Raw genomic sequence first — 8,137 nt, 5'->3', positions numbered from 1 at the left:
AAGATCCTATCATCGACCGGTATACCTTTTGATCGATGGATTTACCTCCCTCGTCGAGGTCGAGATGCCCATTGGTTCCCATGGGTGTCTTGATGGGTTTGGCATCCTTCATTTCGAACTTGCTTAGAATATCTTGAGTATACTTCGTTTGGCTTAGGAAGGTGCCCTCTTGGAGTTGCTTCGCTTGAAATCCTAAGAAATATTTCATCTCCCCCATCATAGACATCTCGAATTTTTGTGTCATGATCCTACTAAATTCTTCACATGTAGACTCGTTAGTAGACCCAAATATAATATCATCAACATAAATTTGGCATACAAACAAGTCATTTTCAAGAGTTTTAGTGAATAAAGTAGGATCAGCTTTTCCGACTTTGAATCCATTAGTGATAAGGAAATCTCTAAGGCATTCATACCATGCTCTTGGGGCTTGCTTGAGCCCATAAAGCGCCTTAGAGAGTTTATAGACATGGTTAGGGTACTCACTATCTTCAAAGCCGGGAGGTTGCTCAACATAGACCTCTTCTTTGATTGGTCCATTGAGGAAGGCACTCTTCACGTCCATTTGATAAAGCTTGAAGCCATGGTAAGTAGCATAGGCCAATAATATACGAATTGACTCAAGCCTAGCTACGGGTGCATAGGTTTCACCGAAATCCAAACCTTCGACTTGGGAGTATCCCTTGGCCACAAGTCGAGCTTTGTTCCTTGTCACCACACCATGCTCGTCTTGCTTGTTGCGAAAAACCCATTTGGTTCCTACAACATTTTGATTAGGACGTGGAACTAAATGCCATACCTCATTCCTAGTGAAGTTGTTGAGCTCCTCTTGCATCGCCACTACCCAATCCGAATCTTGAAGTGCTTCCTCTATCCTGTGTGGCTCAATAGAGGAAACAAACGAGTAATGTTCACAAAAGTGTGCAACACGATATCTAGTGGTTACCCCCTTATGAATGTCGCCGAGGATGGTGTCGACGGGGTCATCTCGTTGGATTGCTTGGTGGACTCTTGGGTGAGGCGGCCTTTGTTCTTCATCCTCCTTGTCTTGATCATGTGCATCTCCCCTTTGATCATTGCCGTCATCTTGAGGTGGCTCATTTGGTTGATCTTCTCCTTCATCAACTTGAGCCTCATTCTCATTTTGAGTTGATGGGGATGCTTGCGTGGAGGAGGATGGTTGATCTTGTGCATTTGGAGGCTCTTCGGATTCCTTAGGACACACATCCCCAATGGACATGTTCCTTAGCGCGATGCACGGAGCCTCTTCAATACCTATCTCATCAAGATCAACTTGCTCTACTTGAGAGCCGTTAGTCTCATCAAACACAACGTCACAAGAAACTTCAACTTGTCCGGAGGACTTGTTAAAGACTCTATATGCCCTTGTGTTTGAATCATATCCTAGTAAAAAGCCTTCTACAGTCTTAGGAGCAAATTTAGATTTTCTACCTCTTTTAACAAGAATAAAGCATTTGCTACCAAAGACTCTAAAATATGAAATATTGGGCTTTTTATCGGTTAGGAGTTCATAAGATGTCTTCTTGAGGATTCGGTGTAGATATAACCGGTTGATGGCGTAGCAGGCGGTGTTGACCGCCTCGGCCCAAAACCGATCTGATGTCTTGTACTCATCAAGCATGGTTCTAGCCATGTCCAATAGAGTTCTATTCTTCCTCTCCACTACACCATTTTGTTGTGGCGTGTAGGGAGAAGAGAACTCATGCTTGATGCCCTCCTCCTCAAGGAAGCCTTCAATTTGTGAGTTCTTGAACTCCGTCCCATTGTCGCTTCTAATCCTTTTGATCCTTAAGCCGAACTCATTTTGAGCCCGTCTCAAGAATCCTTTTAAAGTCTCTTGGGTATGAGATTTTTCCTGCAAAAAGAATACCCAAGTGAAGCGAGAATAATCATCCACAATAACTAGACAGTACTTACTCCCGCCGATGCTTATGTAAGCGATCGGGCCGAATAGATCCATGTGTAGGAGCTCCAGTGGCCTGTCAGTAGTCATGATGTTCTTGTGTGGATGGTGAGCACCAACTTGCTTTCCCTGCTTGGCATGCGCTACAAATCATGTCTTTCTCAAAATGAACATTTGTTAATCCTAAAATGTGCTCTCCCTTTAGAAGTTTGTGAAGATTCTTCATCCCAACATGGGCTAGTCGGCGGTGCCATAGCCAACCCATGTTAGTCTTAGCAATTAAGCAAGTGTCGAGTTCAGCTCTATCAAAATTCACTAAGTATAGTTGGCCCTCTAACACTCCCTTAAATGCTATTGAATCATCACTTCTTCTAAAGACAGTGACATCTACATCAGTGAATAAACAGTTGTAGCCCATTTTGCATAATTGAGAGACGAAAAGCAAATTATAATCTAATGAATCTACAAGAAAAACATTGGAAATAGAATGGTCAGGTGATATAGCAATTTTACCCAATCCTTTGACCAAACCTTGATTTCCATCCCCGAATGTGATAGCTTGTTGGGGATCTTGGTTTTTCTCGTAGGAGGAGAACATCTTCTTCTCCCCTGTCATGTGGTTTGTGCACCCGCTGTCGATTACCCAGCTTGAGCCCCCGGATGCATAAACCTACAAAACATGTTTAGTTCTTGACTTTAGGTACCCAAATGGTTTTGGGTCCTTTGGCATTAGATACAAGAACTTTGGGTACCCAAACACAAGTCTTTGACCCCTTGTGCTTGCCCCCAACATACTTGGCAACTACCTTGCCGGATTTGTTAGTCAAAACATAAGATGCATCAAAAGTTTTAAATGAGATGTCATGGTCATTTGATGCACTAGGAGTTTTCTTCTTAGGCAACTTAGCACGGGTTGGTTGCCTAGAGCTAGATGTCTCACCCTTATACATGAAAGCATGGTTAGGGCCAGAGTGAGACTTCCTAGAATGAATTCTCCTAATTTTGCTCTCAGGATAACCGGCAGGGTACAAAATGTATCCCTCGTTATCCTGAGGCATGGGAGCCTTGCCCTTAACAAAATTAGACAACTTCTTAGGAGGGGCATTAATTTTGACATTGCCTTCCTGTTGGAAGCCAATGCCATCCTTAATGCCAGGGCGTCTCCCTCTATAGAGCATGCTTCTAGCAAATTTAAAATTTTCATTTTCTAAGTCATGCTCGGCAATTTTAGCATCTAGTTTTGTTATATGATCATTTTGTTGTTTAATTAAAGCCATGTGATCATGAATAGCATTAACATCAACATCTCTACATCTAGTACAAATAGAAGTGTGCTCAATGGTAGATGTAGAGGGTTTGCAAAATTTTAATTCTACAACCTTTGCATGCAAAATATCATTTTTAGTTCTAAGGTCGGAAATAGTAGCATTGCAAACATCAACATCCTTAGCCTTAGCAAGCAATTTTTCCTTCTCAATCCTAAGGCTAGCAAGAGACATGTTTAATTCTTCAATCTTAGTAAGCAAATCATCATTATCATTTCTAAGATTGGGAATTGAAACATTACAAGCAATAGAATCAACCTTAGCTAACAAATTAGAATTCTCATTTCTAAGGTTGTCAATAGTTTCATGGCAAGAGCTTAGCTCACTAGAAAGTTTTTCACATTTTTCTATTTCTATAGCGTAAGCATTTTTTATCTTAACATGCTTCTTATTTTCTTTAATAAGGAAGTCCTCTTGGGTGTCCAAGAGATCATCCTTTTCATGAATGGCACTAATCAATTCATTAAGTTTCTCTTTTTGTTGCATGTTGAGGTTGGCAAAAAGAGTGTGTAAGTTATCTTACTCATCACTAGCATTTTCATCACTAGAAGACTCATATCTAGTGGAGGATTTGGATTTAACCTTCTTCTTTTTGCCGTCCTTTGCCATGAGGCACTTGTGGCCGACGTTTGGGAAGAGAAGTCCCTTGGTGACGGCGATGTTGGCGGCATCCACGTCGTCGGAGGAGTCGCTAGAGCTTTCGTCGGAGTCCCACTCCCGACAAACATGGGCATCGCCACCTTTCTTCTTGTAGTACCTCTTCTCCTTTCTTCTCCCCTTCTTGTCATCGCCCCTGTCACTGTCACTAGAAAAATAGGACATTTTGCAATAAAGTGACCGGGCTTACCACACTTGTAGCAAACCTTCTTGGAGCGGGGCTTGTAATCCTTCCCCCTCCTTTGCTTGAGGATTTGGCGAAATCTTTTGATGACAAGCGCCATCTCCTCGTTGTCGAGCTTGGAGGTGTCGATGGGTGTTCTACTCGGTGTAGACTCCTCCTTCTTCTCTTCCGTCGCTTTGAATGCGACCGGTTGAGCTTCGGACGTAGAAGGACCGTCAAGCTCGTTGATCTTACGTGAGCCCTTGATCATAAATTCAAAGCTAACAAAATTCCCGATTACTTCCTCGGGAGTCATTAGTGTATATCTTGGATTGCCACGAATTAATTGTACTTGAGTAGGGTTAAGGAATATAAGTGATCTTAAAATAACCTTAACCACCTCGTGGTCATCCCATTTCTTGCTCCTGAGGTTGCGCACTTGATTCACCAAGGTCTTGAGCCGGTTGTACATATCTTGTGGCTCCTCCCCTTGGCGAAGACGGAAGCGACCGAGCTCCCCCTCGATCGTTTCCCGCTTGGTGATCTTGGTGAGTTCATCACCCTCGTGCGCCATCTTGAGCACGTCCCAAACTTCCTTGGCGCTTTTTAGTCCTTGCACCTTGTTGTACTCCTCCCTACTTAGAGAGGCGAGGAGTATGGTTGTGGCTTGGGAGTTGAAGTGCTCGATTTGGGCCACCTCGTCCTCATCATAATCCTCATCCCCTACGGATGGTACCGGTGCTCCAAACTCAACAACATTCCATATACTTTTGTGGAGTGAGGTTAGATGAAATTTCATTAAATCACTCCACCTAGCATAATCTTCACCGTCAAAGGTTGGCGGTTTGCCTAATGGAACGGAAAGTAATGGAGTATGTCTAGAAGTACGAGGATAATGTAAGGGGATCTTACTAAACTTCTTGCGCTCATGGCGCTTAGAAGTTATGGAGGGCGCGTCGGAGCCGGAGGTAGAAGGTGATGAAGTGTCGGTCTCGTAGTAGACCACCTTCCTCATCTTCTTTATTTTGTCGCCACTCCGATGCGACTTGTGAGAAGAAGTCTTCTTCTCCTTCTTCTTCTCCTTGTTGCGGGACTCTCCCGATGAAGCCTTCCCGTGGCTTGTAGCGGGCTTGTCGCCGGTCTCCATCTCCTTCTTGGCGAGTTCTCCCGACATCACTTCGAGCGGTTAAGCTCTAATGAAGCACCGGGCTCTGATACCAATTGAAAGTCGCCTAGAGGGGGGGTGAATAGGGCGAAACTGAAATTCTCAAAAATAATCACAACTACAAGCCGGGTTAGCGTTAGAAATATAATTGAGTCCGCGAGAGAGGGTGCAAAACAAATCGCAAGCGAATAAGGAGTGAGACACGTGGATTTGTTTTACCGAGGTTTGGTTCTCACAAACCTACTCCCCGTTGAGGTGGTCACAAAGACCGGGTCTCTTTTAACCCTTTCCCTCTCTCAAACGGTCCCTCGGACCGAGTGAGCTTTTCTTCTCAATCACTTGGAACACAAAGTTCCCACAAGGACCACCACAAGATTGGTGTCTCTTGCCTCAATTACAAGTGAGTTTGATCGCAATAAAGAATCAAAGAAAGAAGAAAGCAATCCAAGCGCAAGAGCTCGAAAGAACACAAGCAAATCTCTCTCTAATCACTAGGGCGTTGTGTGGAGTTTGGAGAGGATTTGATCACTTGAGTGTGTCTAGAATTGAATGCTAGAGCTCTTGTAAGTAGTTGAAGTGGGAAAACTTGGATGACTTGAATGTGGGGTGGTTGGGGGTATTTATAGCCCCAACCACCAAACTAGTCGTTTGGTGGTGGCTGACTGTCGTATGGTGCACCGGACAGTCCGGTGCACACCGGACATGTCCGGTGCGCCAGCCACGTCACCAGGCCTTTGGGATTCGACCGTTGGAGCTTCTGACTTCTGGGCCCGCCTGGCTGTCCGGTGTACACCGGACAAGTACTGTAGATTGTCCGGTGCACCGTCTCGCGCGTGCCTGACTTCTGCGCGCTTCTGGCGCGCATTAAATGCGCCTGCAGGTGACCGTTGACGCGAAGTAGTCGTTGCTCCGCTGGCTCACCGGACAGTCCGGTGTACACCGGACAGTCCGGTGAATTTTAGCGGAGTGAATTCCCGAGACTGGCGAGTTCCAGAGCCGCTCTTCCTTGGGGCACCGGACACTGTCCGGTGTACACCGGACAGTCCGGTGAATTATAGCGGAGCGTCTCTGGATTTTCCCGAAGGTGAAGAGTTCAGCGTGAAGTCCCCTGGTGCACTGGACACTGTCCGGTGGTGCACCGAACACTGTCCGGTGGCACACCAGACAGCCCGGTGCGCCAGACCAGGGCACACTTCGGTTATCCCTTTGCTCTTTTGTTTAACCCCAAAACTTGGTCTTTTTATCGGCTAAGTGTGAACCTTTGGCACCTGTATAACTTATACACTAGAGCAAACTAGTTAGTCCAATTATTTGTGTTGGGCAATTCAACCACCAAAATCATTTAGGAAATAGGTGTAAGCCTAATTCCCTTTCACCCCTTTTATAGCCCCAAGGCAGCTAGGAGCCGTTGGAGGCCAACAAGGAAGGTTATCCTTGCCTTTTGTCGGGTGGCGCACCGGACAGTCCGGTGCACCACCGGACAGCCACTGTTCATGTCCGGTGCGCGATCTCCTTCCTATTCTGGCGCAGACGACCGTTGCAGATTCGTGGCGGTTGGCGCACCGGACACTGTCCGGTGCACACCGGACAGTCTGGTGCCCCCTGCCGACCGTTGGCACGGGCCACGCGTCACCCGCGGATTGCGCGGCTGACCTTTGCGCTGGCGGCCGTTGGCTCACCGGACAGTCCGGTGCACCACCGGACAGTCCGGTGAATTATAGTCGTACGCCGCCAAATTCTCCCGAGAGTGACCTGTTCACCGGAGGCTGGCCTGGCGCACCGGACACTGTCCGGTGCACCACCGGACAGTCCGGTGTGCCAGACCGAGCTGGACTTTGGCTGTACTCAGCCAAGTCTTTTGCAATTCTTTCTTTTCCTGTTTCTGGCACTTAGACACAATATGTTAGTACTCAAAACAATGTACTAAGTCTAGAAACGTACTTGGTCACATTTGCACTTTTGGCTTGTTTGGCACATAATATCTCACTCACTATGTGTTGGACACTTAATCACCAAAATATTGTAGAAATGGCCCAAGAGCACATTTCCCTTTCAGTACGCCCCTTCGTTGGTAGTATTGAGGCCGAAGCCATGCTCGGGCGAGGCGGAAATCTTCCCGAGGTCGTGACCGAGCCTGCTCTAGGGCTTGATGTCGTGCAGGACAATCAAAGGAGTGGCCTACTGCGGGATTTGGGGGGAGTAGGTAGCCGAGGCCGGGCTCGGACGAGGCGGAGTTTCCTCCTGAGGACCAGCCCGTGCTCTGTCGTATGTGTGTCCCATCAGGAGTTGGCAGATTGTGTGGGGGAACAGTAGCCGTTGTACCTAGACATGCGTCATCATAGTTGGTGAAAGCCGACGGGACCGTGGTCCTATCGCTCCTGTTCGCCTGTGACGCTGCGTGGAGTAGGTACGCGCATTGAATGCTCATGTCCCCTACGACCTTTGGCCGAGGCCTGACTTGGGGTTGTCTTCCTTGCCCGAACGGGCTCGGGCGAGGCGGAAATGGTGGTTCCGTGGAGAGGGAACCTCGGTAGGGACAAGGATTTCCTCGAGTACGTACCTTGTTCGAGGGCAGGCTCGGGCAAAGGAGAGTTATGTGTGACCACCGAGAGGGGCCTCGGGCGAATCGTGGTTTACTCTTTCTTGTCCTCGAGGAATATGTCTGACGGTGGTCTTGGGGTTAAGCGTATTTTAGGGGTGTGGTCTAGGAACCCCTAATTACGATACCTGACACAAGTATTGTGCTTATACTAACCCCAGACTAACTCATCTTGTTCAAGCTACTTAATATCAGAATCTCAGATCAAGTTTCAGATTGTTTAAGTAAAATTTTAGATTTCGCTTATTTACCCCCTCTAGACGACTTTCACTCTCACTTATGTCACTTAGAACTACATACAACA

This window comes from Zea mays, chromosome 2 (genome assembly GCF_902167145.1).
Source record: "Zea mays cultivar B73 chromosome 2, Zm-B73-REFERENCE-NAM-5.0, whole genome shotgun sequence".
In the NCBI taxonomy this organism is placed as follows: Eukaryota; Viridiplantae; Streptophyta; class Magnoliopsida; order Poales; family Poaceae; genus Zea; species Zea mays.
Note: the sequence above shows the minus strand (reverse complement) of the source record.